Source organism: Syngnathus scovelli, chromosome 10, assembly GCF_024217435.2.
Source record: "Syngnathus scovelli strain Florida chromosome 10, RoL_Ssco_1.2, whole genome shotgun sequence".
Lineage (NCBI taxonomy): Eukaryota > Metazoa > Chordata > Actinopteri > Syngnathiformes > Syngnathidae > Syngnathus > Syngnathus scovelli.
In genome coordinates, this window is record NC_090856.1 from 12,942,164 (window position 1) to 12,964,916 (window position 22,753).

The 22,753-nt window shown below is 44.8% G+C and overlaps 1 long non-coding RNA gene across 1 annotated transcript; it reads left to right on the forward strand.

Annotated features, from left to right (window-relative positions):
- Nucleotides 1-943: 943 nt before the first annotated feature.
- Nucleotides 944-10,101, forward strand: LOC125975869 (uncharacterized). Its single transcript, XR_007484082.2, has 2 exons — nucleotides 944-1,328; nucleotides 1,439-10,101. It is a non-coding gene; the product is annotated as an uncharacterized lncRNA (long non-coding RNA).
- Nucleotides 10,102-22,753: the final 12,652 nt, after the last annotated feature.

Below are 22,753 nucleotides of genomic sequence, written 5' to 3' on the forward strand. Positions count from 1 at the left end.
GAATTTAAAACGTGAAAACGTGAAATTTTGAATTTGGCAATTTTGAGAATGTCGAGAATCTTTCCGACTGATTTGAATGAGCTGAATGATGTGAATTTCAGACTGGAACGACGTAAATGTGAAATGTTGAATGTGCCATTAAAAATGAATGGGGAAAAATTTGTCTTAAATTTGCGAATTTTCCGAAAACGGAAACGTTTCGGAATGAGAAAAATGCGAGCGCTCATTTCGTGAATATTTGGAATGCGTCAAATGTGGAATGGAGTGGATCGGTTGAATTATGTAGAAGGAGCAGCAAGACAAAAAAGTGAATAAAATATAATAACTACAAAATACAAATTCTGGAGAAATTGCGTGTGAAGGCGAAGACCATGAATGGGAATTTTAAAAAAATTTGCGCCAACATTTTTTTAAATTTGGAACAAAACGAAAACTACAGGTTCAAGTGGTTCAGTTTGGAGTTCAAAAGTTGAAACGGGTCTAATCGGACAAAAATTGTAAAAGTTAGAGCAAATGTTATATTTAGGTCACCTCTGGTTTCATTTGAGGCACTTCTTGTTGAAATAAGGTCACTTCCAGTTTAAAAAAGTCACGTCCGGTTTATTTTTGTCACTTTCGGTTTGATTTGGGGCACTTCCGGTCTGATTTGGGTCACTTCCGGTTTATTTGGGTCACTTCCGGTTCAATTTAGGTCACTTCCGGTTTACTTGGGGTCACTTCCTGTTTAAAAAGGTCACTTCCTGTTCATTTGGGTCACTTCCGGTTTGATTAGGGGCACTTCCAGTTTACCTGAGGTCACTTTCGGTTTATTTGGGGTCACTTACTGTTTACCTTAGGTCACTTCCGGTTTATTTGGGGGTCACTTCCGGTTTGATTTGGAGCACTTCCAGTTCATTCAGGGTTCATTGGGGGCACTTCAGGGTCAATCCAAGATGGCCGCCACACTGGAAGTGGGGGTGAAGGGGGTGAATATGGTATGTATAAGGTGAACAAAGTGAATAAAGTTGGAATGATTGAAGATTCGGAAGATTCTCTCGGGTTTCGAATTGTTACGGCTTCCATGTCGATTGGATTTTGAATTAATGGCCAATCCATGATGAACCGCTTCTTTGTGTGGGAGGAGACAGGTTGAAACTCGGAGTCGCTTATAGTAAACCTGCCAGCGAGCAGGTTATGTTCACAGAGTAAGTTACCGCAGTAACTGACCCAGAGTTACTGACTCTCTTTCTGGAACAGATAACTCAGTTTCCCTCATTTCAGGGTTAATTTAGAGTTTTCCCATAACCCGTTTTCTGGAATACCCCTCTGGTGTAGTCTGTAATATCAAGGTAAAAAATATTTTTTCACAAATCAACACAGTCGGTAAGACCACACTTAAAATGTTGACATTTGTTTGCTAAATGTTGACTGTTGCTCAAACGTTTTGTCTCCTGTAAAGTGAGGATTTTGGGAAGATTCCGCCTAATGCAAGAAAAATGCCTTTTTGGGTTGATTCAACACAAAGAGAATCAGTATGCCACGATCAAATTAGTGCAAGAGACTATGAAAGCGTCTGGCATTCGAGGAGAGTTCGACGCTCACGCACGTCTCATTCATTGTGTGCACTTACTTCGAATGCAGCGTCGTCTTCAACGAAAACCTGAACACGTCCCTCCCTTTAGACAAATGCCTGATGGATACACGAATGCTATTGGATTTTATAGCCACAATTAGTCACATTGCCAAAGATAATCAGAGACAAATCTCGCAGACACATTGGAGCATTTGAGCTCATCGCGAGAACCAAAAGCTTAGGACCCCAAAGCCCACATCGGTGTCCTTTGATGCGCCTGAGCGAATATGAAAATTATTTTGTACTTTGTAGGCGCGCAATGGTGTTTAATTATTGATATGAATGAATTGAAATAGACATAATGGTCTATAAATGATAATAAATGCAGAAATTATTAAATGAAAAAAAAAAAAAACATACAATGTCTATTTTGGGCCGCACGACGCACAGTGCAGAGGTGGTGGATTAGATTCCGGTGTAGGTAAATCTACTCGGGTGTTCAGGAAAAAACAAATACATCCGCAGGACACCTCTCAAAATATTCAATAGCATCAATATGCACACTGGGAGCACTCATCATTGTATTCATTGCTTTTTTGTGAATTCAATGAGTGTTCCGACTGTATGATTGGTCACTGAACGCACCTCCTCCTTCCCCGTCTAAATTAGGTCTATTAAACCATAAACCAGCTGTAGGTTGTATAAATAATGAACAAAGGTTGCATTGCTTTGTTTTAAACGACCATTGATCCGGTGATTATTTCTGTAACCCGATCGACGTCTATATTAGGTCTATGTGTAGACTTAATTTAGACATCTATTTTATGTCTACACATAGACTTAATTTAGACGTCTATTTTAGGTCTCCAGAATAACCTAAAATCTATTTTAGGTCTACACATAGACCTAAAATAGACGACAAAATTAAATCCATCAAATATGAAATATTAAACCCAAAACCATTCTGTAAGTTGTATACATAATGTACAGAAGTTGTGATGGTTTGTTTTGAACAACCATTGATCCCATGTGAAGTGTGTTTTTTTTTCTGTAACCTGAGGCCAATATTAAATCCATCCATCCATCCATCCATCCATCCATCCATCCATCCATCCATCCATCCATCCATCCATCCATCCATCCATCCATCCATCCATCCATCCATCCATCCATCCATCCATCCATCCATTTTCTATACCGCTTGTCCCCACCATCAAATATGAAATATTAAACCCTAAGCCAGCTATAAGTTGTATAAATAATGTACAGAAGTTTTATTGCTTTGTTTTAAACAACCAATGATCCGTGTGAAGTGTAGTTAATTCTGTAACCTGATATAGAAGTCTATTGTTGGAAATGATATACTTTTTATCATTGGATTCTATGTATCTACTTTTGTGTGCAAGACTCTCTGCAGTATGTGACCATCTAGCCTTGTGAAAATGATTTGGGGGCATATGGCCGGCTAATGACTGGAGTCATTAGCCGCGCTATACAATAAGCCCCATAGTTAGCTAGACATGTTCAGATCATGAGATTGTCATGGGATGGCTGAAGCAGACAGAGGTCTCATTTAAGTTGAAGTCATGAGTACGACACCGGGATGTATTCCCAGGGCCACTAAAGACTACGTTTTTGTTAAGCTAATAGTCATGAGACGTCCATACTGCTCCGTCCACGAGAGTTTGTTCTGTGGTAATGAGATATAACTATGGAATGTATTTCCTGCCTGTGAACCTACCCGATCATGTACACTTGCCCAATTGTTTCTTTCTCAATAAAAAGCTCGGCAAAACACAGAGCAGAGCGCGGGTCTCAGACACACACTTGCTGTGTGTCTGGGATGCGTCCTTCTGCGCAGAAGAAAACGCTAAGCCAAAAAGACCTACCGCCTATGAGATTGATTTCAGATAAATGTTGTCAACCCAACATTTTTGGGGGCTCGTCCGGGATTTCCTGAAAATCTGCTCGCTGATCCGAAGAGTGTTGAAGACGCCGAATCCGTGCACGGCAGAGGTCACAGGACGCCTGAAGGAAAGCCCTGGGGAACAATGTTCATCCACCAGGCCGGCGTCCGGTTCAGCACCTCTCGGCAGCGAGGATTGACGGAAACTTCAAAAGAAATCTCTCAGAGACTCGGTGAGACCTCTTTGTTGGCTGCGTGGTTGGGGTATTTTAGTCCCCAGAAAAAGGGTACCTGGGTAAGGACGGCGGAGTCCTTGTTGTGAATTCCAAGTGATAGGAATTCGGTCTACAGATGGAACTTGTAGACGGAAATACACCTCGTTGTGTTAAGAAAATTCCGCGGTGTGAATGTGTGTGAATGGTAGCACGTATCACTCGCTATTGTGCTGCATGTAACATGGTGGGAAGAAATGGCAAATTTCTGTGGAATTCCTCACCAGAAAACTGGTCAAAGCAGGAATTACCACAGAAAGTTGTTATTGCACTAAAGAAACATTCCATCTTTAGAAATCCCTATGATTTAAATGTTGAACTAAATTGATTACAATGGGGGGCCGTCAAAGTGTTACTGACAATGTATCAGGGGATGAGAAGTATACGTTAAATAAGTTACCAAACTTGAGGCCGCAAGTATGATTGTCAGACAATGAAGCTATAGTGCGTAGGCGCACTGTTAGGCGTGGCTCAAGAAGAGGAGCCTGAGGCAGAAGCTCCTTCTGCTCCTATGCAAAACATGCATCTAATTTAAAAGACCTGAACCCCCCCCCCATATAATAGCAAAATATATTATGGTCAGTCAATAAGAACTCCTACCAAACAAGAAGCATGACCAAGGCTGTTAAATTTCCCCAAAGTATAAATGACGCTGATGTATGCGAATGATACAGTTGTCAAACCTTATTGAAAGGCCAGTAATGTGAGAAAAAATAAATAAAAATAGTAAAACCAAAACATCAAATAGAGGAAGACGTTTGCATAGCATTGTTTGTTGATGTTGTTTGTGCACTGTTTTGTTGTGGGCCTTTGTGTTGTCCTTGTGTTCTCTGTGTGTTTATGTGTGTCTATGTGTTAAAATTTTGAAATTGGCTAAAATAGTGTGCAAGGAAAGTTACTAGACTGGGGTCTATTCGATTTGCACTGCAAGAAAAAATAAAATAAAAAAGGAGACATTGAAACTGGAAAATGCATTTTTGGGAGAAATTGGTGTAAAGACAGGCGAAAAAGATGAATAAATATTTAGGAGATGCAACAGAATGATGTTCGAGCAGAATTGAATCAGTTGAAACATGTAGAACTTAGAGGTGAAATATGAATTTTGTAAAATTTTGCAGAAATTTTAATCAATCTTTTATTGACCAAGTTTGAGCATGCCATAGCATTACAAAGAAGTAATAATTTAACGTGAAAATATGAATTTTTTAATTTTGCAATTTCGGGAATGTTTAAAAACGTTCCCAGTGTGATTTAAATGGGCTGAATGATGTGAATTTCAGACTGGGACAATGTAAAGGTGAAATGTAGAATTTACCTGTAAGAATGAGTGGAAGGAAAATTGCCCTAAATCTGCAAATTTTTTGGAAATGAAAAGCTTATGGAATTAATTCAATGCAAGCATCTCTTGAGTGAATTTTTGGAATATGTCAAAATCGGAATGAGTGGGTTGTTTTACCAAGAACCTTGAGATAGGACAGATTCAAATGAGGACTGTGAATTAAAAATGATGTAGTATGACTGTGTGGACAGCTTGAAGAGAGCTTGAGGAGAGTGAGAACAGTGCATGCGTGCGTGCCTGTGTGTGTGTGTGCGCGTGTGTGAGATGCAAATGAGCAGGAATGAATGACAAGATACAGCTTGACTGGTTGACGTTGTTGGAGACTACTATGTGAAAAGTAGTAGAACAACTTTGAAGAAAGAATGATTTTGAGCATATTTAATGCTAAGAAAAGAAAATAGGCCTTATTTCACAGTGGTTGACTGATTATCATGAATTGAACGGCTCGTTTTAGGCTTTCATCTAAAAGTCAAGTCAAGTTTATTTGTATAGCCCTAAATCACAAACAGTCTCAAAGGGCTTCAAGTAGACAAAAGTTCAAGTTTTCGTCTACAATGATGATAATTGCTTTTGAAACAAAGGAAGTGTAAGGATGAGATTCCTTTCTCCTCATGCAGCATTTAGGCCAGAGAGGAAGTGAAGTCAAGTAACAGAAGTTAGGATGGGTAAAAACCAGAAGTAAACTATCTTGGTTTACTCTCAGTGAAAGGGAGAGCAGGGAACAGGTTATATTAGACACACCACGACCTGCCACGAAGAACAACTGATGTTTTTTTTTTTTTGTCATTACAGCCGAGCTTGGGCTCCATGCTATGCTGAAATTGCTAAGCCACTAACAGGAGTGGCTCATGGACAGCCGTTAGCAGTCAAAGATACATTCGCGTGGACACCAAAAGTAGAAGAAGGATTGACAAGATTGAAAATGATATTAGTTCAAACAACAAAGGGTGTGATAATGGATAAGGTGCTATTGACGATGTCAATAACAAAACTGTTTTGCCAAAATGACTTTTAAGGCAACGCCTGTTGTGTCACTTATGTGACAACAGGGGGGAGATGAGTTATTAGTTACCTATTAGTTACCTTTGGTTTAGATTCTTGAAAAAAATTTTTTTTAAGCATGTCCTGTTTGTGTGAAACATGATCCACACAGGAACCTAAAAGAAACTCTATATGAAAATTCGAAGATTCGAATAGTGGAGCCTAACAGGAACATGGAAAAAGTGAACAGCTGAGAAATGGCCTTCGATGTACTGGCAGTGAATTATAAATTCAGGACAGTTCAGTAATATCTGTAAAGTGAGCATAACACCATTAATACTGAGGTCAAAATAGAGATGATACTAGGCAAAATTTGGAAACTAGATCAGAAATTGAAGGCTCAAATCAGGAAAGGTGGAAAGGTAATAGAGAGAATGGCATAAAATCAAAGTTAGGAAAACAAAAGATAGATAGTGGCCTGAAAATAGGAGGAGTTTCTGGAAATTACAGTATAATTGAGAGAAATAACAATTAAGACTTGCAATTTAAGTTTAGGGTAATCTGTCAATTTAAAATGGTTCAAATGAGGTCCATCACAATACATCCGAGCGCTCATGAAGGAAAGGCGCTGTTCTTCTCAGGTAGATTAGATTATTGATAATAGTAGAATTTGAAGTTTGATTAACAGAAGGCACTATGGAATTTATGTCAAATTGGAAGATGATATTTAAGTTTGGTATCCCAGTCTGTTTTTTCAGTATCCATCAGTGACTCTGAAACTCGATCCCGAGACTCCACCAACAGCTGAGAACATCAAGAAAAATGGTGCATGGCTCTAAGGCACCTTTGACCTTTGCAAGAGCAAAGAAGGACTATATTTGTGCTTGGGGGGAGCACAACGCCCTGGAGGAGAACGACATCCTCGGAGGCGGAGTACAAAGAGTGAAGGAGCTCACAAGATGAGAATGGACTCAGTTGAAAATGGACTCATCCAAGAGTGAGGGATGAGTTGACTCTGAGACTACAACCAAAGATAACAACCTGACAATGAGGTGCGGCGAAAGACACACAAGACCTGAAAGATGCACCAAGCTGCTGAGACGTTATCAAACTTGGTGGAGCTTGGGTCAGAGTGGATGGAAGCTTGCTTGGGCACTGAGTTTGACACAACTGAGGAGTCTTGCTAAAAGATAAACAAATAAGGAACAAATTGTGTAGTGTTACGAAGAAAGAAAAAGTATCATAGTCAGAGGATAAATTTGGATGAAACAGATAGGCTAAAATTGTAAGAGATAAGAGTAGAATCACATTTAGCCCATCCAGCTTAACAATTAGACATTTAGTCATTAACAGTTCGGAGAAGGAAAAATAGGGCATTAGGATCTACTAGAATGCAGTCAAAAGGTGATTAGATTATTCAATGGAGGTAATTAATAAAGTAGAAGTTAATCACACCTCATAGGGAAATTCTGGTGTCAAAACAAAAAGTTTGATAAGATCAAGGAATAACAGCCATGAAAACTTTTGACAGTTAAGAATAACACTGCATGAGACTCACACCAAGTGACAGTGAACGCGATGACAAATGTGATAGGACTCGGAAAACAAATGCCTTAACATGGCAAAGTGAAAATAATGTAGTGGAGTAGACTGTTGGAGGAAGACTTTTGAGTATCTTTACCCAGGTGCTCGATCAGAACGATGGATTAGGACAAGATTATTTAAGGACCTACTGAGGCTGCTTCTTTCCCCATGCTCACCCATGAACATGCTCAGCAGTACAAATGACTGAATTTTTAGGCATTTAATTGGCAATTTTACAGTAAAGGTCCGGTACGAATGTACGAAATATTCACTTGGGAAGGACATCCAGAAATGAAGGGTTTACCGTTAATATTCGCTGATTGCCTGTTCACTTACACATACTAAATTTGTTTGTTGTTGTATGAGTGATAGATGCAAATGGATTGGCGCTTGTGTGGTTACGAATATGTGTGTGTGTGTGTGTGTTGAGGGCAGTATGAAAGGCCAAAGTATTTTGTAGTTGGTATGAAAGGGTCACAGTTGAGGGTAAGATTCCTCTCACCTGAGACGGGAACACCCAAGTGTGATGACTAACAGCCGATGGTTAATCAAAGGCACCATGAACAACAAAAATAGTTCATGGAGAAGGCCGAATTCAGCAACACGGATGGACAAGACAGGACTGATATCGAACACTAGGACGATGGACATATGACATGACGAACCTGAACTCACCCGACAAGGTGACAGACTATGTAGATGACAACCATACATATGGAACTTAAGCTTGCTTGTGGCAAGTGCGAGCTTGGCTTTGTTTCTGTGTGTCACTTGACTTATTGCAGCGTCAACCGACAGCCAAGGAGCAGATTGCTGGTTGTTTTATAACTTGTATTACTTTTGCAGGTTGTCGATTGCAGTCTTGGAAAGTTTATGTTGAATTCACGTGAAAATGTTAACCCTAACCCTTTTGATTTTTATGATGATTGATGATTTTCAGGACGGAATCCCCGTGCGCCATGATTCATTGTGTGTCTATTTTCATTTAGTAGATACTCGATGCCTGTGTAGTTTTGTGAGCACAAGTGTCCGTTGTTGGTATTGCCGAGTGTGAGGTGCACAGTCAATTTTCAGGAACTTGGGGATGACGATCCTGGATGACTGCAAGGTTCGACAGGACTGGCTGCAAGACGTGATGATGTGGTAGGACGTTTGCCGGTTCCTTTTTAAATGCCTAATGACACATTGGGCGCATGTGTCAAAGGGGGGTGAAGTTACGTTTGAGTGCGTAAGTAGATACATATAAAATTTAATTGTGACATTCAATGCTTTTTTGGATTCACTTGTTTTGGAGGCTTTAACAGGACGTGCCAGAATTCAACAGGCAGCAGTCACAGGAGAAATCGTGCGAGACTGACAGCACGATGAGAAATAAGGAAGATAATTCATAACTCCTGGGGGGAGTGTTGTTGTTTGTTTGTTTGTTTGTTTGTTTGTTTGTTTTAGGTTCACGCGGGCCTCTGGATCGTAGGAGTAGATGCAGGGACGCTTGGAGGTTCTATTGAACAACGACCACCAATCATCCCCGTGCCCCAAACAACCACAAAGGAGAAGAATTGTTTGCTGACGACTGGTTATGGAGATGTCGATTACTAGGGAACTCCTGAACGCTGACCGGGGCCTGGGAAGAGACTCTGAGGACGGTGAAGTGGACATAAAGATCTTGGATGGACAGCAGGCCCTGGGCAGTGATCCCAGAGCAATTCATCGACAGACACATACATATGCAAGGGGGGCAAAACTAAGAGCATTTCAACTTTGCAGTATGCTGTGATATTGTGTCAATATTATGTCCTTCATTACTTTATCAAACGACCACATGCGGCATTATTTTAATTAGTCACATGACTAAAAGGTTGACATCAGCATCTGCTGTCCAGAATATCATGTTGGCCCAGTGTGAACAAGATGAGTGGGACCGCCTTGCGTAAATCGCCTACCTGTCTATTTTTCTTGACGATCCAGAACAAAATACATTCCATTATAACGAACATAGCCAAAGCCGGATGAAGGGCTGTAGTTCTGATAAACTCTGGAATGTAAACTTTCATGCTTTTTGATGGTACTATACTATATTGTGTAAGCATATACTCATTTATACACATATGTAGTTATTAGTTGATGTTTTGTTTTCCCATGAATTCCAATGTTAAAAACAGGAGGGAATGTTGGAAATGATATACTTTTTATCATTGGATTCTATGTATCTACTTTTGTGTGCAAGACTCTCCGCAGTATGTGACCATCTAGCCTTGTGAAAATGATTTGGGGGCATATGGCCGGCTAATGACTGGAGTCATTAGCCGCGCTATACAATAAGCCCCATAGTTAGCTAGACATGTTCAGATCATGAGATTGTCATGGGATGGCTGAAGCAGACAGAGGTCTCATTTAAGTTGAAGTCATGAGTACGACACCGGGATGTATTCCCAGGGCCACTAAAGACTACGTTTTTGTTAAGCTAATAGTCATGAGACGTCCATACTGCTCCGTCCACGAGAGTTTGTTCTGTGGTAATGAGACATAACTATGGAATGTATTTCCTGCCTGTGAACCTACCCGATCATGTACACTTGCCCAATTGTTTCTTAATAAAAAGCTCGGCAAAACTCAGAGCAGAGCGCGGGTCTCAGACACACACTTGCTGTGTGTCTGGGATGCGTCCTTCTGCGCAGAAGAAAACGCTAAGCCAAAAAGACCTACCGCCTATGAGATTGATTTCAGATAAATGTTGTCAACCCAACATCTATATTAGGTTATTCCATAGACTTATATAGATGCCAAAATGAAATTCATCAAATATGAAATATTGAACCCTAAACCAGCTGTAATTTGTACGAACAATGTTGTATTGCTTTTTTCGAAACGCTAGGGGCAGACACGTGCATAAATTGTGCGCCACTGTAAAAAAAACAAGAAGAAGAAGTAAAGGTGTGCACAGCAAGTAAACTGCTCAGTCGACACAAGTTGCTTCTAAAAGACAAAATAAAAAAAAAAGACACCAAGGAAGGCTGCTATGAGGTGAGTCTTCGAGGTTTTTCAGTAAGAGCTGTTGTTTTGTCCTGCAAAGTTTGTCCATTTCATTATCAATGGATTTCAACCTCGGACTTAAGTTGTAGCTTGCCTGCTAGCTAGTACAGTAATCCCTCGTTTATCGTGGATGATTGGTTCCAAAAACCACCCGCGATAAGTGAAATCGGCGAAGTACAGTCACCCTCTCATCTGTACATTTTTTTTATCTGTACATTTTTTATGTTTCAATAAATGTATATAAAACCATTTAAGTGCATATTGTCAGGCGCGGAGCAGGGAGAGGACTCGAATGCAGAGATTCCAATGTCAAAAGATGTGTTTATTGCCTCCACTGGTAGTAGTAACAAAAAACGCCTCAATATGAGGGAAAAAGGGGAAATCAAAGCGCCTCGAACCGAGGGAGAAAAAAAAGGGGAAATCAAAGCGCCTCGAACCGAGGGAGAAAAAAGGGGAAATCAAAGCGCCTCGAACCGAGGGAAATACTATAACAAGATAGCGATGTAACCAAGTTACCATGGGTGATCAAACAAGGCTTCTAGGCGGTACTCGAGGATTTCGTGATCGCTAGTGTTCTTTCACAAGGCAAGACGCACTGGCACTGGACACGGGGAAAGACACAGGAGGTGTTGGAAATAATATACTTTTTATCATTGGATTCTATGTAACTACTTTTGTGTGCAAGATTCTCCGCAGTATGTGACCATCTGGCCTCGTGAAAATGACTTGGGGGCATATGGCCGGCTAATGACTGGAGTCATTAGCCGCGCTATACAATAAGCCCCACAGTTAGCTAGACATGATCAGATCATGAGATTGTCATGGGATGGCTGAAGCAGACACACTAAAGACTATGTCTTTGTTAAGCTAATGGTCATGAGACGTCCATACTGCTCCGACCATAAGAGTATCTCCTTTGTTCTGTGGTAATGAGATAATAATTATGTCCTTCCTGTTTGGAAACCTACTCGATCATGTACACTTGCCCCTTTGTGGTAATGAGATAATAATTATGTCCTTCCTGTTTGGAAACCTACTCGATCATGTACACTTGCCCCTTTGTTTCTCTCTCAATAAAAGGCACGGCTAAACTCGAGAGGAGCGCGGATCTCAGCCACACTTGCTGTGTGTGTCTGGGGTGCGTCCTTCTGCGCAGAAGAAAACGCTAAGCCAAAAAGACCTACCGCCTCTGAGATTGATTTCAGATAAATGTTGTCAACCCAACAGGAGGGGAACACAGGTGAAGACAGTTGGTCATTGACGCAGGTGCACACACTTGGGAATCAGGGGTTCGCGTGACCGGACGCACAGGGGAAGGACACACCGACTGGAACGAGAGGAAAAGTACACAATAAAACAGGAAGTGATCCGGACGACACATGACAGCATGACATAACCCCCCCCTCTAGGGCCGGATCCCAGACGGACCCGGAGCATCGGGGTGAGCCGCGTAAAAGTCATCTAGTAGCCCGGGATCCAGGATATAGCTACGCGGCACCCATTGCCGCTCCTCTGGCCCGTAACCCTCCCAGTCCACCAGGAACTGCCAGCCCCGGCCCTTCCGGCGCACGTCTAGCAACTTCTTAACCGTGTAGGCAGGCCCACCCCCCACCGTCCGCGGAGGCGGGGGTGCCGCGGGAGCCGGCACCATCCCACTCTCCCTAACCGGCTTGACCTTCCCGACGTGGAAGGTGGGATGCACCGCAAGGGACCGAGGCAGACGGAGTCGCACAGCCGCCGGACCGACGACCTTGGAGATCGGGAACGGCCCCACAAAACGGGGGGCCAGCTTCCTGGAGCCCACCTGGAGGGGAAGGTCCCGGGCGGACAGCCAGACCCACTGGCCGGGCCGGTAGACGGGCGCTGGACGACGTCTCCGGTCAGCCATCCTCTTCACCCTGTTGCCCTGGCGGACCAGTGTGGCCCTTGCCGCCGCCCAGATGCGCCGACAGCCTCTCACCACGGCGGGCGCCGAGGTAACTGACACCTCCGGCTCGCTGTCGGGGAAGAGCGGGGGCTGGTATCCAAAGACGCACATGAAGGGGGACATCCCGGTAGCCGTGGTGGGAAGGGAGTTGTGGGCGTACTCTACCCAGGTCAGGTTTTGACTCCACGACGAGGGGTTCTGGGTTACCAAGCAGCGGAGGCCCGTTTCCAGCTGCTGGTTAATGCGCTCTGCTTGGCCGTTCGCCTCCGGGTGGTAGCCCGAAGTGAGACTCACGGTGGCCCCTATAAGCTTGCAGAAAGCTTTCCAAAAGCGGGACACGAACTGGGGGCCCCTATCTGACACGACGTCCCGAGGAAATCCATGAATCCTGAAGACGTGGTCCATGAGGACTACCGCCGTACGTTTTGCCGAAGGTAATTTGGGCAGGGCAATGAAGTGGGCCATCTTGGAGAACCTATCCACAATGGTGAGTATCGTCGTCTTACCGCTAGACACCGGCAGCCCCGTGACAAAATCCACAGAGATGTCGGCCCATGGTCGAGAGGGACTGGAGAGAGGTTGCAGCAACCCCACACGGCTGCCGGGAGTGTTCTTACTTCGCGCACAGATGGAACAGGCTGCAACATACTCCCTGACGTCCGCCCCCATGGAGGGCCACCAGAATCTTTGTTGGATGACGTGCAGGGTTCTTCGCACATGTGAGCCGGGAGGTGTGCGCCCAGTGGATCACTTGGGATCGTAGTTCGGGCGGAACAAACAGTCTATTCTCGGGACTTCCCCTAGGGGGAGGATCTTCGTGGTTTGCCTGCTTCACCAAGTCCTCTATGGGCCAGGTTACTGAAGGAATGAGGTCGAAATACAAAAAGTCCTGCCTCACTACAAAAACAGATATGCTCAAAGCTCATTGAATAAAGTACATAAGCAGACAAGTATATTCACATATTAAATAAATAAATAAAAGAAACCTTTTAAGCATATAATTATACCTACACACCAAATCAATAAAAAAGACATAACTAGACATTTTTGATAAGTGGTGATGAGAAAGGTTTTTATAACTTTATGATCTGATATATATATCTTTCTGAGGACTTTGAAATAACAAATGACTTTTGATATATTGCCTAAATAGCTTAATGACCCTTAAGGAACTGTGGAATGCATGCCTGATGTTTTTTCTCTGAATCATGGACACGGCCAGAGTCGTCTTGACCGTTCAGTACTTGATTGTATCTTATGTTTTGACTAATGCTAGACGCCAGTTTTTGATTACTACTGAACGCTCTGGACAGAGGGAAATAGTTTGCCTAACAAAGAAAAGATACGGTTGAATGCGGTACGACAGTGTATGTCCAAGATTGGAGAAGAATGTTCACAGGAAGGTCACGTGGAGATAAAACCAGTGGGTGCCAGAAGGAGCCACCCGAGAACTCGGCCAAAGATGATCGCCAAGGCCGAGAGACGGGATGGAAGACAACAGCCCCCTCCACACACACACACACCAACAGCCCCCCACCTACACACCGAATCGCCCATAACCAGCACCACTCCCATGGAAGGAGACTCTCCTTCGAACTTGCCCCACCCCGAAGACTCATCGCCCATCAATCCCGGCCCACAATGTGCTACTGAATATAAAACTGATCTAACAACCTTGGACTTTTCCTTTTCTGAATGGAGACTTTCCGCTCTTGAAGGGCCCAGCGCTGTATTGTACTTTCCTGAAAACAGAGCTTTTTGAACAAGAATTGTGATTGAACTCAACCAATCTGTCTAAGTCTAATTTCTGCTTCAGTGTCTTTGCATTTTCCTAAATCTGAAGAAATCAAACGAGCACGCAGTGAGTAAATTGGATAACAGGTGATTGGCAAAGGCTTTTGCCGTGAGGCGCTCCCTAAATTGTGGACAGAATCCAACATTACGGCTCCCACCACGCAGTGAGGGGGGAGAATGGGCTCTGGCTCTGTGGACCCCGGGTCTGGGCTGTAGATGCGTGACAGCGCATCTGGTTTGGTGTTCTTGGCCCCCGGTCTAGAAGACAAAGTAAAGTGGAAACGGTTAAAGAACAGGGACCAACGAGCCTGGCGGGAGTTCAATCGCTTGGCATCCTTGATATATTGCAGGTTCTTGTGATCGGTCCAAACCAGAAAGGGGTGTTGGGCTCCCTCCAGCCATTGTCTCCATTCTTCAAGAGCTTGTTTGACCGCCAACAATTCTCGATCTCCGACGTCATAGTTCTGCTCCGCGGGGGTCAGTCGTCGGGACAAAAAGGCGCATGGATGGAGCTTGTTGTCGGCCTGGGATCTCTGAGACGGGACGGCGCCGATTCCCTGACCGGAGGCATCAACCTCCACCACAAACTGACGAGATGGGTCGGGCAAGGTGAGGATCGGAGCGGTGGTGAACCGCCTCTTCAGCTCCTGGAAGGCGGCTTCAGCCTCCGCCGTCCAGCGAAACGGAATTGTCGGGGAGGTGAGAGCGTGCAGGGGAGCCGCGGTGGCGCTGAAGCCTCGTATGAACCGTCTATAAAAGTTAGCAAATCCCAGAAATTGCTGCACTCTTTTGCGGCTATCCGGTACCGGCCATTGGGTCACCGCGCTTACTTTAGCTGGGTCCATCTGGACCTTCCCTGGGGCTATGATGAAGCCAAGGAATGATATTGTCTCTGCGTGGAACTCGCTCTTTTCGGCCTTTACATAAAGTTGATGGTCCAGGAGCCGTTGCAGGACCGACTTAACATGACTCTCATGGGTCCTCAAATCTGGTGAATAAATTAAGATATCATCCAAGTAAACGAAAACAAAGTGGTCTAAGAATTCACTCAGAATGTCATTGATCATGGCCTGGAAGAGCGCGGGGGCATTGGTGAGGCCGAACGGCATTACCCGGTATTCAAAGTGTCCCCTGGGGGTGTTGAAGCCCGTCTTCCACTCATCACCTTCCCGAATGCGCACGAGGTGATACGCGTTACGCAAATCTAACTTGGTGAATACCCGAGCCTGCTGCAACTGATCAAACACGGCCGACATGAGTGGGAGGGGATACCGATTTTTAATAGTGATCTGGTTGAGGGGACTGTAATCTATGCAGGGGCGCAGGGTACAGTCTTTCTTACCCACAAAGAAAAAAACGGCCCCTGCAGGCGATGATGACGGCCTGATCAGACCCGCTTTAAGTGACGCATCAATATAGTCATTTAAGGCCTTCTTTTCGGGGCCCGAAAGGGAATAAATTCTCCCCTTGGGTATCGTAGCACCGGGCAATAGGTCTATGGTGCAGTCGTAAGGATGGTGGGGTGGTAAGGAGCTCGCCTTGGCTTTGCTAAATACCTCCGCAAATTGATGATAGCATACGGGTACTTGGTTTAGATCCGGAGCTCTGAACTCTGGTTCAGGAGACGCAAAGTTAGAGCGAGAAGTGCGTGTGGACTCGATCGAAGGGTTTGGTTTGACACACGATTCTTGGCACTGGGCTGCCCACCCCTTTATCTCCCCTGACTCCCAGTTTATGGCAGGGTTGTGATGTTTTAGCCACGGATAACCGAGGATAAGCGGATTCAGGGGGGAGGTGACTACATGCAGTCTTACTAGTTCATGATGAGTCCCAAAAGACAGTGAGAGGGGTTCGGTTATATAAGATATGTCAAAAAGGGCTTGTCCGTTAAGTGCCTTAGCCTTTATGGTTGTGTTCAAGGGTTCGGTCTTTACACCTATGCTGCGAGCAAAAGCCCAGTCAATCAGATTCTCGTCGGCCCCTGAGTCAATCAACACCCCGAGCTCGAGTTCCTTGCCTTGGCAGGTTAGCGTCCCGACGGGTAGAACCCTATTCTTCTGCCGGACCACGGAGAAGGTGCTTACCCTCAGCGCACTCCGCTCCGGGCAGGAGAGGCGGAGATGACCAAGCGCCCCACAGTAGTAGCATCTGCCCTCCTGGCGTCGACGCTGTCTTTCCTCTTCGCTCAATTTGGCCCTGCCGAGCTGCATGGGTTCCGTCCCAGCCAGTGGCAATGCCGGGGTCGATCTTTGGTGATGCGTCTCGTGGGATGACAGCCCGCCCACTGAAACGGGAGGAGTGACGATCGCGCCCCGGCTTGCGCGCTGCTTCCTCCATTCCTGTAGTCGGTTGTCTGTTCGGATGGCCAACGTGATGAGAGCGTCGAGTTCAACAGGAAGATCGAGGGGAATGAGTTGGTCCTGGATGGGCCCGGAAAGACCCCGGAGAAAAGCATCGTACAGGGCCGTCGAGTTCCATCCGCTTTCCGCGGCCAGAGTGCGGAAGCGGATCGCGTAGTCGCTGACCGTCTCTCGACCGTGGGTGATATGGCACAGCTCCCGTGCCTTCTCTCGGTCCGTGGGAACTGGATCGAACACCATGCGCAGGGCCTCGATGAATCCGGAGAATGAGTGACAGGTAGCGGAATTCCTGGCCCATTCTGCCGTCGCCCACGCTCTTCCCGTCAAATAGGATATCGTGTATGCCACACGGGAGCGTTCCGTTGGGAAGTCGCCTGGAGCTCGCTCGAACTGCATCTCACAATTGGTTATAAAAGCTCGGCTCAGCCCGAGTTCACCGGCATATCGTTCCGGGGAGGCCAGTCTGATCCCACTCGCCATAGGAGCGGGCGCCGGGTGGTCCACAGGGGGCGCCGCTGTGGAACTGTGCGTCGCAGCTCGCCCCGTGGTCAGCAGCGTCTTGCATTTGACGACTCAGCGAATCCACCTGGGTGGCTACCACCTCTCTGAAGCCTTCCTGGTTCTTCACCAGTTCTTGGACACCAACACTCAGAGCGTCTACCTGCTTCTGTTGTTGGCCCAGCTGCGACGTCTGGGAGCGTACTTGGGCGACCAGCTGCGCTGTCTCTGCCGAGTCCATGTCTGGCCAGTGCGTAATGTCAGGCGCGGAGCAGGGAGAGGACTCGAATGCAGAGATTCCAATGTCAAAAGATGTGTTTATTGCCTCCACTGGTAGTAGTAACAAAAAATGCCTCAATATGAGGGAAAAAGGGGAAATCAAAGCGCCTCGAACCGAGGGAGAAAAAAAGGGGAAATCAAAGCGCCTCGAACCGAGGGAGAAAAAGGGGGAAATCAAAGCGCCTCGAACCGAGGGAAATACTATAACAAGATAGCGATGTAACCAAGTTACCATGGGTGATCAAACAAGGCTTCTAGGCGGTACTCGAGGATTTCGTGATCGCTAGTGTTCTTTCACAAGGCAAGACGCACTGGCACTGGACACGGGGAAAGACGCGGGTTATATGGACACAGGAGGGGAACACAGGTGAAGACAGTTGGTCATTGACGCAGGTGCACACACTTGGGAATCAGGGGTTCACGTGACCGGACGCACAGGGGAAGGACACACCGACTGGAACGAGAGGAAAAGTACACAATAAAACAGGAAGTGATCCGGACGACACATGACAGCATGACACATATTTTAGTATTAGAACATTAAATAATTTTTCAAACATGTAAATAATACATTAATAGTATAAATAACATACAGAAAATTTTGTATAAATATTGAAAATATAAATATTATACGTGTGTGCGTGTAACATATTGACAAGAAGTACTGGGCAGGCTAACGAGTTAGCGGAAAGATGTTAATTCGCGATCGTACTAACACACGAAAACGGACCTCTAAAGGAATTTAAACGATCATTTGGAGCAATACTACATTGTCCTAAAGGTTAGACCAGGGACGTGCGGTCAGAGGAGGCAAGGGAGGCCACGCCTCCCCTGCCATCATGAAAAGGGGAAAAACAAATTCAATTGTTTTGATTATAAAGTCATTTTCTATTTATTTTCAGTAGTTTTGTATCATTTTGAACCAAAATGGCTGAATTTTTATAGTTATATGTCTGTTACAGTGGTATAGGAGTCATTGACGATGTAAGTGGGTCTCCTAACAAGAGAAATGAACGATCACGTGTCTAACCCAGTGACGTGCGGTGACGTTCATGACTGGGGAGGCACTGACGTCACACCCCTGGTAAAATTTGAGAGGTCAAGACATACAGATCAGGGCTTGATGTGGAAAGCAGACCTCGATGAGTTGATTTTCAATAATGATACTGAAGACAACATACTGTCCGATTAAATTGGAACTATAGATAAAATGTAGCTCAAAAATAGGATGAGTTGCAGGATTTACGATATAAAAACGAGACCGCTGTTATTAGGAGAATTTGAAGTTTGGTAAACAAACGTTACCAGCAAATTGATGGAAGCAGCTACATTTGGAGATAGTCTTACAAGTTTGATGTCCCAGCCTGTCATTCTCAGTGTCAGAGTCCCTGAAACCCAATCCGAGACTTTGCCTGCAGCCGTGAACAACCACAAAATGGTGCCTGGCTCTGAAGCACCTTTGACCTTTGGCGGAGGACAAGAAAAGACTGCTGTTGTGCTTGGAGGAGGACAAGTACACTCCGGAAGAAATATAACATCCTCGGGGATGGAAAAGACAGTGAAAAGCGGAGGAACTCACAATGATGAAAATGGACTCATTTGAACAATGGACTCATTCAAGCGTGATGGATGGGGTCGCTCTGAAGCAACAACAAAAGAACACCAACTTGAGAGGGTGAAGTGCAGCAAAAAGATATGGACTTGGAGTGTCCGACAACCAAATCGCACTCCTTGCTACGGCGTTACCAAATTTGGTGAAGCTTGGTTCAAAGTGGAAGGGAGGTTCATTGTGCACTGAGTTTGACAGAACTGAGGAGATTTGATAAATAAATAAATAAAAATTTGAAAAATACGTAGGGCTACAGAGAAAAGCATTATAATCAGAGATTGAGCGGATTTGGATAAAACAAATAGGCTAAAACGGTAGGAAACAAGAGCAAGATCTGATATTTTGGCTCATCAAGCTTAAGACGTAGACGTCGAGTTATATAAATTTTAGAACAGGACATTTGGCAGTCAGGAGGAAGCTAGGTTGCTTAATGTACCTACTCAATACAATAGTAAGGTTTTTTGTTCCACAGTGGAGGTTGGATGGTCAGAAAGTTAGGTACGTTCAATTTTTGACATTCACACAAACATGCATAGGAGTCACACGGCGACAGTTAACAAGACAATGACTGCAATAGAGGCCACCTACGACTGCACCGACATGAAAAAGTAGAAGTGAGAGAGCAGAGTATGGGATTATATGATAAAACGTCTGCTATACAGTTACCAATAGGAGATTCTATCAAAAGAAGCTACATGAGAGATGGATTAGAATCCCTTTGTCTGTGTGTTCTGTGTTTGTGTGTAATCTCTGTAAAATTGTGACAGTCTGTTGTTGTTCGTCTGAACTTTGTATGCCGTTTTGTGTATGTGTGCGTGCAGATGTGTGTGTGTGTGTGTGTGTGTGTGTGTGTGTGTGTGTGTGTGTGTGTGTGTGCACACCCTGTGTGGGTGCGAGCGTGTGAGGAGAAAGAAGGCATGGATAAGACAATCTCTTTTACACCAGGAGGCAATAAATGGGAACGCCCCTGTCATAAATAGTCTTTGGTTAAAGGGGATCATTAGGAAGTGTTCAAACTCTTCCCGCAAATATTCCTATTTGCCAGTTAAATGGGCACTACAATTGACTACGAGAGTTGCAAGCAACAGATGAAGAGCAGTCCTTGGCAGATTATATGATCAGGACGCTCAAACTGTGTCAAAGACAAATTGACACACTGCCGCTTGATCTTTCCTCCTCACAGGTCGACAACCCCATCAATCCAGGAGACTGGGTCTACATCAAGGTCATCAAAAGAAGGAACTGGGCCAGCCACGACGGGAGGGACCATTCCAAGTCTTGCTGACTACACATGTTGCATCCAAGGTTGGAGGACCCACAAATGCATTAACGACGACTGCTCTCCAGGAGGAAACTGGATGGGAGCTTTGGACATCACCGCTGTGTGCCAGGATGAGAGAGCCGTTTTCAAGGTGTAAGGGCTCTACTACCGACATGGCTGCACCATCGGACGGGACCTACTTCATCCAGAAGTTCAGAAGCACTGCCTCACCTGCATCCTATGAGTGCACGTGCCTGTTCAGAATGGATCGTGGTTTTGTGGTCACAGGAGTTGTCCGATGCTGCCTGCCAACTGGACACGAGTGTGTGCGCCAGTGTGTGTGACAGAACACACCTACAGACTAGAACATCATCAGCTGACGAAAACACGAGCACATATACAACTTCTTAGACGTGACAGATGTGATAATGATAATGAGACGTGGATTGCGTAGATGCTGTTCTGTTGAGCATGTTTTACAGAAACTTGATGATTTGACCATCGAAAATGCTTCGCAAGTGATGGATACAATGATGTACTGTTTCTGTATTTTTCTTTTTATTTTTTTATCGATAGCATTCTGGTCGCCTGTGGCAAAGGGGCCGTGTAAGAATTTTCCTGCTAATGACATCTGGCCGGCAGGTTTTTCGCTTACACAATAAGTTTGATCTGGGGTATTAAGGTGATGCCTCATCTTCACTGGAAAGTGTTGCTATCATTGTTTGTTGTTTGGGGTGACATAATCATATGATAAAACAGGAGGGAGATGTTAGGATTTTCCAGGTTATCTTTATTGTAGGATTATGTTGGAATGTAGACTATAGTGATTAACCAATCTTGTCTTGCTCTCACAACGTAGTAAAATAAAGTGGTTGCTTCCTCTGCTTGAGTGACCAGCTGCAGAGGAAGCAATCAAAGTTGTTCTGTTTCCCACAACATCGTAAAACACCCCCTGCTCTGATCTTACCAGAGGCCGGGGGTTCACCAAACCAGTCCACTCTCACCCCCACTCTGTTCCTCCTAATAAATATGCCCTTGCAGGAAGGAGACTTTTCAGACTTCATTCTGGAGCGAGTGAACTCTCCACCTGCAGGTGTCTAAAAGAACTTGCCTGTCTCCCGTGTGGTTCTTGCAAAATAAGTTGGAGTGAGCAAATCTCTAACACCCCACACTGACACAAACACCCCTCCTCTTCTCCTTCTCAACAAAACGGCCCCCCTTCAACCCACACGTACTGGATGGTAGCAAAGCTAGCTCAGATGCTGCACCTGTTTTGATTCATAAAAATACATGCCCATACATATCCACATCTAAAAATGGCGCCAGCAAACCAAAATGGCGACAGTCAAAGATGGCGCCGTCATGACTCGCGCCATCTTGATGCCCCCAACCCCGCCCCAATCCAAAAGGGGGTGATTTATGATACCATAACAAGTCATAAAGTCATAAAATTTTATGACCCCTAACTCATTTGCATATGAATAGACATCAAGGCTTGGAGCATTCTTCTATTCTCTCACCTAATTTGACATTCAATATTAAGTGGGGTCCGTTCAATAGTTTGAGTTTGCGGGGTCTTATAAACGTTTGATGTCTATTGTTATGCAAATGAATACGCTAATGAGTTTGGCGCCAGTCTAGCCGGCGCCAAGATGGCACCAGTCGAGGCAGCGCCATCTTGGCTGACGCCATCTTGGATGGGGTATTGTTATGCTAATGTATATGCTAATGTATATGGTGCCAGCCGAGGCGGCGCCATCTTGGTTGGCTGGCGCCATTTTGGCTTGCTGGCGCCAATTTGGATGGGGACATGTATGGGGCATGTATTACAGCAGCCGGATGTTGGTGCACCTAATTTGACATTCAATAGTTAGTGGGGCCCGTTCAATAGTTTGAGTTTGCGGGGTCACAGTCGTCTCCGAGAGTCAAGTCATTAAAGCGCCGTGACAATCATTGGTTATAGCAGAAATAGTTAGTGGGGTCCGTTCAATAGTTTGAGTTTGCGGGGTCGTAGTCATCTCCGAGAGTCGAATCATTAAAGCGCTTGCTGGTGCCATCTTTGATGGGGACATGTATGGGGCATGTATTATAGCAGCCGGATGTTGGTGCACCAAATTTGACATTCAATAGTTAGTGGGGTCCGTTCAATAGTTTGAGTTTGCGTTTTACTATTCCGTGTTGCTTCTGCTGTGTTTTGTAAAAAAGAAATATAATGGGTCGTTTTAACCTCTCGTCAGTGGAGTCAGATTTCCTAGCAAACATTGATGAAATAGATTTGCAACCATTTTGTGAAACGGTTACAAACCAAAGGAGTGATACATCTGAGCTAGATTTGTTGAGCATTAACAACGATATTGATTT